Source organism: Myotis myotis, unplaced genomic scaffold (assembly GCF_014108235.1).
Source record: "Myotis myotis isolate mMyoMyo1 unplaced genomic scaffold, mMyoMyo1.p scaffold_m19_p_11, whole genome shotgun sequence".
In the NCBI taxonomy this organism is placed as follows: domain Eukaryota; kingdom Metazoa; phylum Chordata; class Mammalia; order Chiroptera; family Vespertilionidae; genus Myotis; species Myotis myotis.
In genome coordinates, this window is record NW_023416315.1 from 52,479,668 (window position 1) to 52,488,664 (window position 8,997).

The 8,997-nt window shown below is 40.2% G+C and overlaps 1 protein-coding gene across 1 annotated transcript in view; it reads right to left on the reverse strand.

Moving 5' to 3' along the window:
• MGAM (maltase-glucoamylase) overlaps positions 1-446 on the reverse strand; it is an 80,163-nt gene extending 79,717 nt beyond the window's left edge. Inside the window, exon 1 of the mRNA XM_036328504.1 lies at positions 309-446. The gene's annotated coding sequence lies outside the window, so the exon portion shown is untranslated. The remainder of the gene's footprint in view (positions 1-308) is intronic.
• Between the last annotated feature and the right edge of the window lie 8,551 nt (positions 447-8,997).

The window sequence follows — 8,997 nt, forward strand, 5'->3', positions numbered from 1 at the left end:
TTCTCCAGTTCATCAACTCCCAGAAACAGCCGCACTAGCTTGGGCTGGAGGAGGGGGTCTCTTCCATCCATGGACCACTGATAGACAAGCAGAGAGCATCAGAGCTTCCTACACTGAGCTAATTCTACAGGCCAAGGGAGGAAAGCCAGGCCTCGCCCATCACTTTGTTCTTTGTGGTTCTTCAGCGCGCTCTCTCTCTCCTTCTCCACACACACTATATCACTCTCACCACACACATCATCGATACCGCTTCCTGTCACAAATCACCTCTCACAGTTTCCATAAAGCCTACAAACTTTAAATTGTACCTCTTTCCTTTATTGCAGCCACGTTGGTTTTTCTTCCAAATATAAGCCCTTCACATCAGAGGCTACCTGGAAAGGGAGAAATGGAGTTGCTTGGGGCAGGAGTAATTTTTCTGCCCAGAAATGTCCAGAGGAAGGTAGGCATAGAAGCTACTTTCACTGATCATTGCAACATTTCCTTCTCTTGTGAAATATCTACCTGGTATGATTCAGCAGTTTTACACTGCCTTCTATCCTTCCCTACCGGTAACCTCCATAGACAGAAACACATGGGCACACATGTGAGTCCAAGGAGAGAGTTATTAGCAATAATACATTACCTGCTATCACATGTTGGTAATAAAACTCAACATTTGTAGAACACCTTGCAGTTTTTAGAGCATTTTAATCTACATCAGCTCTTTAATCGCAACCCTATGTGACAGAGCAGGTATTTTCAATCCCCATGTATAAACAAGGAAACAGAAACTAAGAACAATGACTTGCTAAAGGTCATTCAAGTAACAGCATAGTCAAACGTATACTAATTTAATTTTAATCTAGTAATCTAATGTGCATGAAGCCTGAAGTCAGTAAATCCAGAAATTGCTTTATCAGCCTAATATTTGTTCATTTATTTTAAAAATTCAAAGTTCACTCTCCACTATGTCTCCCAAAGTGGAAACCCTCTGATCCTGTCAGTTATCAAATTCTACCATCCTCACCTCACAGATGGCTACTTCCCTTTAAGCCCAACTCGTGTACTAGAGATTCCCATCATTTCCTCCATGGCTCCCCTCCCCCACACCCAGAGAACACCTGCCCACTCCCATAAGGGAGCCCAGCATAACCCTAACCCACTGGGCACAGGAGATTGAACGAGTACTGGACAGTTGACCCAACCTGGATTCTCCCTCCCAAAAATTAGGATTTGGAACCAAGAGTCTGAATCATGCCACATTGGGCACCAAGTCTATGGGATCACGTCATAGTATTGAGAGGCAGAAATCAAAGAATTTTACTGAAAATACTTGTTTCCCCAGCAGAGAATGGAACAGACATGTAGAAATTAGCAGAAACAAGAGACCATTCAAACCCAAAGAAGGAAAGTCAGAGAGCCTATTTGCCAGTATTTTTTCTATTTCTGGAAGGCCAGTGTACAACTGAATTTCATGTAATTCTTGAAATTCCTGCTTCTTGACCGAAATACTACCTCTGCTATTACTATCACCATCACTTCTACTACTAACCATCACCACCACCACCACCATCATCGTCTTCATCATCATCCTTTCTATCACCCAATTTCTGTGAGTTTCTCTGCCTAGTAACCATGCTAGCCCTGCTCTTATAGGCTCTCATTGTCTCCCTTTGTCCAGTGGAAATATCTTCACCAAAAATCTCTAACCACTCCAGCAGAACCTACAAGCAACACATATCCTCCTGTGATCTTTGTTTTGCTGTCTTTTACAGTCACTTGCAATTGTAGGACCTTCAAATCCCCACAAAGGTTCTGAATTGTTTGGCATCCCCTTAGAACTGTATGTCTTAGGTCAGGACACATTAACCTAGGGCAGTGATGGCGAACCTATGACACGCTTGTCAGAGGTGACACGCGAACTAATTTTTTTGGTTGATTTTTCTTTGTTAAATGGCATTTAAATATATAAAATAAATATCAAAAATATAAATCTTTGTTTTACTATGGTTGCAAATATCAAAAAATTTCTATATGTGACACGGCACCAGAGTTAATTTAGGGTTTTTCAAAATGCTGACACGCCGAGCTCAAAAGGTTCGCCATCACTGACCTAGGGCTATATGGTGACTCACTGAGAGGTACATAATACATCTACTTGGGAGTTCAATTTAAACCAAAATTCATTGGAGAAGAGCAAGTAATTTGAATCAATATTTGGAATTATGAGAAATGTAGCAATATAATGTAATAGCATGCAAATTTGCATGAGTTTTTTTTCAACATAAAAACCTAAGATTTACAGAAATTTCCCTATGTAATGAGCCCCTGGTAAGTATGTTTCTCCTGATCTCCCACCTCAGGGGGAAAATATGAAAGAAACATCATAGGAAATGTCTTCAAGGCACTGACAATGTCTTACAGCAGTGGTTCTCAACCTTCTGGCCCTTTAAATACAGTTCCTCATGTTGTGACCCAACCATAAAATTATTTTCGTTGCTACTTCATAACTGTAATGTTGCTACTGTTATGAATTGTAATGTAAATATCTGATATGCAGGATGGTCTTAAGTGACCCCTGTGAAAGGGTCGTTTGACAGCCAAAGGGGTTGCGACCCACAGGTTGAGAACCGCTGTCTTACAGCCACACATAGACTCTATCGTGGTAGCTCTCTTCTGTGGCTCAGCCTCTCCCCCCAACCTACTCTCTGTCTACTCTGCTTTCTGTGAATCACCATGTCCACACTATTTCCCCTGTCTCTGCTAGATAGAGAGCTTCAAAGGGCCAATCCTGCACCATGTTCTCTTGCTTTTTTATGTTAGAGAGAAACAGAACAGGAGTGGTTATTGTTCAATGTCTTCCAGCTCCATCAGCTTTTACTTAAAACCTCCTCTTCTTTAATTCATGTTAATAGACAAAATGAAGTTTAAGAAGAGGTCCAGAGCTCCCCGTAAAGGAATCTCTACCTACAGGTCCTTGCTGAGGAAAGTAATCTGATGGATGCCCCTAGTCCCAAGATTCCATGTTGGTTCTAAAGCTGACTATACCGGAGATGGGCACCTAATGCAAAGACAGCCAATCCTTAAATTGGCCTGCATCTTACGAAGCAGCTTGCTCTGTGACCACTAGATGACTCGATTCCATTTCTAAATGTGAGTCACAGGAGATCAATTAGTCATTGATGAATTAGCAGGATCAATTAGTAGCAACAGCAAAATCTAAGGATGTAGAGACAGAAAGAAGAGCTGTGTGAGATAATCTTTAACCTCATCTCCCCATATGAGTACCGCTAAGCCTACCTCCTTTTGACTATTATGAATGGACAAAATATGTTTTAAAACACAGGAAGCAGAAACAACCTTCCTTTTGTTTTCATTCCTGCACTTTCTGTTTCCTGCCTCTTTGTGATAAGCAAGCCTAGACAGAGAGCAGGCTGACCTTCTCCCCATCCCACTTCCTGGTGTCATGCTTAGACGGGCAAATGGATTCAGGCCCTTCTTACCAGCAAATTATCAGTTAGCAACTGCATGCAGTATTAGTGGCCCAAGCACTGTGACTTCAAGACATAAAAAAGATTACCTTTCAACCATAATAAGCAGCCTGGAACACAGAGTTGCTGGTGTGGTTTCAAGTACCCAAAAGATGTCAGGGCGAGAGCTTTGAAATTCTCTCGATTTTCCCTCATGGGTGAAGCTCCAGCATAACATCTGCATTTGGGCACAGGAAGAAGAAAAGGCAACAGGGGCTTTCTGAGAAATCCGCCCAATAACTTCTTGAGTCTCATTGGCCATGCTGATCTGAAAGAAAGATAAGAGATGAGTTTAGTATTAGCTTAGAATACTGATTTACCGAACAATGCAGTTCTGTTAGTAATGAAAAGGAGAGAATGATATTGTGTAGGCAATTAGCAACATCGCCCATGAACAGAATGGCAAGTCGGATGTGTAGACTCTGCCTACATCCACTGAATGTTCCAACCCAACTTATTTGTGTGCTGCTTTAGCTTTTAATAAAATAATACCCTACACTCCAGTTCACTGCTGCTCTCTTCAGGTAACAGGAGTGATTGACAGAGCTGGATTGGGAAACTCCTGGGACTCTTTTCTCCACATCCTCACCAACACTTGTTTTCATCTGTCTTTTTTATAACAGCCACTCTATCATGTGTGAGGTGGTACCACTCGACAGTTTCCCCCTGCCCCCACCTTGAGGTATATAGCACATCTTAGCACTCTTTAGTTCCTCTTATACCCTTTTGTTTACCAGTGTGTCTTCAGTGCTCATCACAACATCTGATATATTATGTTCTTGATAAATGCCATCTAATATATTCATTGGATATATTTAAGCAAGTCATTGGAAACACTTAAGCAAGGCATCCTAAAGGAACGAGGTTTGATATTACTAGTAACAGTGCCTTTATGTCAAGCTAACCAATAGCAATTTTTAAAAACCAGTCCAAAGAATTCATTTCCAAAATTCAAAAAATAAATGGCAGCAAAAGTCCAAACACATATATTTTATGCAATTTTTAACATCCATTTATTTGCAAAATTCCAATGACTGCAACTTTTTATCACATCTGATGAGGTGTTTGTTCCTGCCACTGCTCTTAGCACTGCATTAATTGAGCTGTTCTTAGCTTCCTGAGAGGAGCAGTTTTCAAAAAACAGCCAGATGGTAAATACCATCCACACAGGTTTTTTATATAATTGCAAACACCATGTGTACATAAATTAAATGGAGGGGGAAACCTATGAGGGTTTTTGCTACTTCTCTCTAAAAGAACTATTGAGTATTGAAAGATTATGGTGAGATTTGCTATTCACAATAAATCACTTAGCTCAATGATTTTATTGATTCTTTACATAAAAGGTTATAATCTTTACATAAGTGATTTTAACTTTGTGTTTACATATCTTTGCTTGTGCAACAGAGCCAGTGTTTTACATCTGGGTTCTTTAGGAAAGCAAACACTTTCCTAAACTCCTTTGGTACAATACTGCCACCTGGCGTGGTAAGAGAAAGGGAAAACATGCTTCAGTTGAAAGTACAGAACTCTGTCTCATTATTTAGCATTCTGAAAAAAAATGAATGATCAAAATGAGCGGGCTACAAATGTGATGAGTTAAATACAATTTCAATGCTATCTGATCATGTACAATGAAGGACTTATGAATATCTGTATATAAATATCTCATAATAAAACAGCTTAATAAAACATTTTAGTAATTACTGATTTAAGTTACATTACTTATATTTTTAAAATATATTTTTATTGTTTGTTTTTTTTAGAGAGAGAGAGGAAGGGAGAGGGATAGAGAGAGAAACAGCCAATCGCTGCCTCCTGTACTCCCCCTACTGGGGTTCGAGCCCACAACCCAGGCATGTGCCCTGACCAGAATCAAACCATAACCTCCTGGTTCACGGGTTGACACTTAACCGCTGAGCCATGCCACAGTCACATTACTTACAAATAAAAATAAGGAGCTTTAATTAACAGCAAACATAATAAACAGAAACAGACTGGCAAATAGAGAACAGCCTGATGGTTGCCAGAGGGAAGAGGGGTTGGAGGACTGGGTGAAAAGGGTGAAGGGATTGGTATTGAGAAGTACAGATTGGTACTTACAAAATAGTCATGGAGATGTTAAGTACAGCACAGGAATATAGTCAATAATATGATAACTGTGTGCGGTGCCAGTAGGGTACTGGAAATATCAGGAGGAACTGACTGTCACTCTAACCACTATCCTGTACACTTGAAACTAATACAAAATTATATTGAATGTATACTGTAATTTAAAAATTTTTTTAATTTAATTTTTTAAAATATATTTTTATTAATTTCAGAGAGGAAGGAAGAGGGAGAGATAGAAACATCAATGATGAGAGAGAATCACTGATTGGCTGCCTTCTGCACGCCCCGCACTGGGGATCAAGCCTGCAACCCGGGCATGTGCCTTTGACTGGAATTGAACCTGGGACCCCTTAGTCCGCAGGTCGACACACTATCCACTGAGCCAAACTGGCTAGGGCTTAAATTTAATTTTTTAAAAAGTAGACATAAAAAATAAAGTATCTACAGAAACAAATGAGGCAACTCAGATAACTCTCAGATTAAAGGAATATGCAGGAAAAGGAACAGGAATAATAATTAACATTTACTATTTTTTCATCCATAAACATAATGTATTTACTTATGCTTCTTCAATATCTATTAATAAACTATAATTTTTCAAGGATTTCTTAAATATGCCCTAACCAGTTTGGCTCAGTGGATAGAGTATCGGCCTGTGGACTCAAAGGTCCCAGGTTCGATTCTGGTCTAAGGGCACGTATGTTGGTTACAGGCACATCCCCAGTAGGGAGTGTGCAGGAGGCAGCTGCTCGATGTTTCACTCTCATCGATGTTTCTAACTCTCTATCCCTCTCCCTTCCTCTCTGTAAAAAATCAATAATATATATATATATTTAAATTTCTTAAATATTTTCTGTTAGATTTATTCTTCAACATCATATATTGTTTTATTATAGACTAGAGGCCCGGTGCATGAATTCATGCAGCAGTGGGGTCCCTCAGCCTGACCTGTGGGATTGGGCCAAAACTGGCTTTCTGACATCCCCCGAGGGGTCCCGGATTGCAAGAGTGCACAGGCCAGGGCAAGGTACCCTACAGGTGCATGATCAGAGCTGGGGAGAGATAGGGGAGGTTGGCCAGTCAGGGAGGGACTGCAGGGGGGCTCCAGGGCATGTCCAGCCTGTCTCGCTCAGTCCCGTTTGGCCAGACCCCAGAGCCTCTGTCCGCTGCTGGTCAGTGCACATCATAGCAAGTGGTTGAATGGCCTTAGCATATCATTAGCATATTATGCTTTGATTGGTTGAACAGACAACCCTTAGCATATTAGGCTTTTATTATATAGGATTATAAATTTTGTTTTTTTCTTAATAAAATTGCATATATTTAGCATGTACAACATAATGTTTTGATATACATAGTAAAATGATTACTACAATCAAGCTGATTAACATATTCATTTCCTCAGTGAGGTGTGTGTGTGGGGGGGGGGGAGGAGCAGTGTGGTAAAAGCCCCTGAGATCTATTCTCTTAGCAAATTTCCAGTATTTGATACAGTATTAACTATAGCCATTATATTGCACATTAGATCTCTAGAACTTGTTCATCCCACATAATTACAACTTTTTACCTTTTGACCAACATCACCCCATCTCCCTCACCTCCCCAGAAGTAAGAAAGTGCCATCTCTTAGAGGAAATAGGCAACAGACCATTTAGCTTTTCCCTTTATCTTCATTCATTCCACAAAATAAATGAGTGAGTGAATGAAGCATGAAAGACAAAAAATAAAAGAACTGAAAAAGTTAAGATACCTGTAAGAAAAAGAAAAAAAAAGTAAAAAAGAAGCACTAGATCAGGGAGGAATGTTATAAAACAACATTCAGTCTCTAAATGATCAGTTATTCAGTCTTATTGAGTAACTAGTCAGATTTTTCCCCAGAGCTTGCAGAAGTGAACATGAAATCAGTCCATATTCCTTTAGAAATTGAGGAGAATTAGAGATGCTGGAGAGACAGCTCCCACCAAATATTTGGAAATGTTACCTAGGGAAGAAAGCTAGACTTCAGAAATTGCAGCCAAGTATGTTAGAATATAATCCTAGGAATGTTAAAATGTCCTAGATGTAACCTTTGAGAGTGTTGTAGGCTACCAATACTTAGTGAAAATTTCATTCATTTAAAAAATATTTATTGAGTAGCTTCTCTGTACTTTCATGAAGTTTACATGTTTTAGGGGCATGGGTTTAGGCAATAAATAATTAAGTATATGCCAAAATATTCAGCAGGTGAAGTATGACAGGAAGCACTCAAGATCTGGGTGAGGAATACCATTCATAGGATGTTTAGGGAAGGTCTTTCTTCTAAGGTGACTTTTGAGAAGACATTTGGAGAAGAAAATGAGACACTGGAGTATGTAGAGGAAAAACATTCAGTGAAAATGAATGGTCCTGAGGTGGGACAGTGTTTGATGAGTTCGCAGAGCATGAAAGAGGCCCATTTGAAGTGAAGGATGAAGCAAGGACCTCAGATGACATCTGAGAAGAGACAGAGGCCCTGATTATGTATGTGGGACCCATGGGTTATTGTAGGGATTTAGCTTTTATGATGAGAAAGATGGGAGGCTCTGAAAGGTTTGAACACAGCAATGGCATGGTCTTAGTTATATTTTCATAGGATCACTATTGTTTCTTTGGGGTCAGGGAGTGGGCTGGGAAGCAGAGTGAGCAATAATGCAAGCCAGATTTCCTCTCTACTCTCTCCCTTCATGGCAAGGTGCCGGTCTTGTTCATGGTAATACTCCTCTTGCCAAGCACAGTGGTTGGCATAATAATGACGGCTGAATGAATCTCTGACAATGGCCGTCATACCAGGCATACACCGGCGCCTGGGAGGAACTGTGCGCTTGTCCACATTAAAAACAAAGTCTATGATTAAAGTCATGCCTCAGAGGTGACAGAAGGCATGCAAATGGAAAGAGGCACCCTATCCAACCATAGTTCATTGAAATATATGCTTTGCCTGCTGCCAGTTCCCTTGAAACTCATAAGCAAATTTTACTCTCTTCTCACCCATGCAGGTCCAGATGGGCATGCAAAACTGAGCTAGGGTAACTGAGAATGTCTTGTTTGCATCCGTGATGCTGTGCCATGGCTCCATGGGAAGGCTGTTGCACAGAAACACCAAGGTTTCTTAAAAGCTTCTGCATCACTGAAGAGATACAAGCATCATTCTTCTACTCATATGATGAGCTTTTGTGTGTATCTAAGAGATATTCTATAACAGCAATTTCTCTCTCAGTTTCCTGCCAGAACTTTCCATGCATTCACTTTGGCATGGATCTAGAGCAAGAGCTAAATGCCTGGTTCAGTATATAGACTTACTTTCCTCTACTGGGTGGTATGTGAGTCTTAGGTTAGCCAACTAAGAAGAGACATC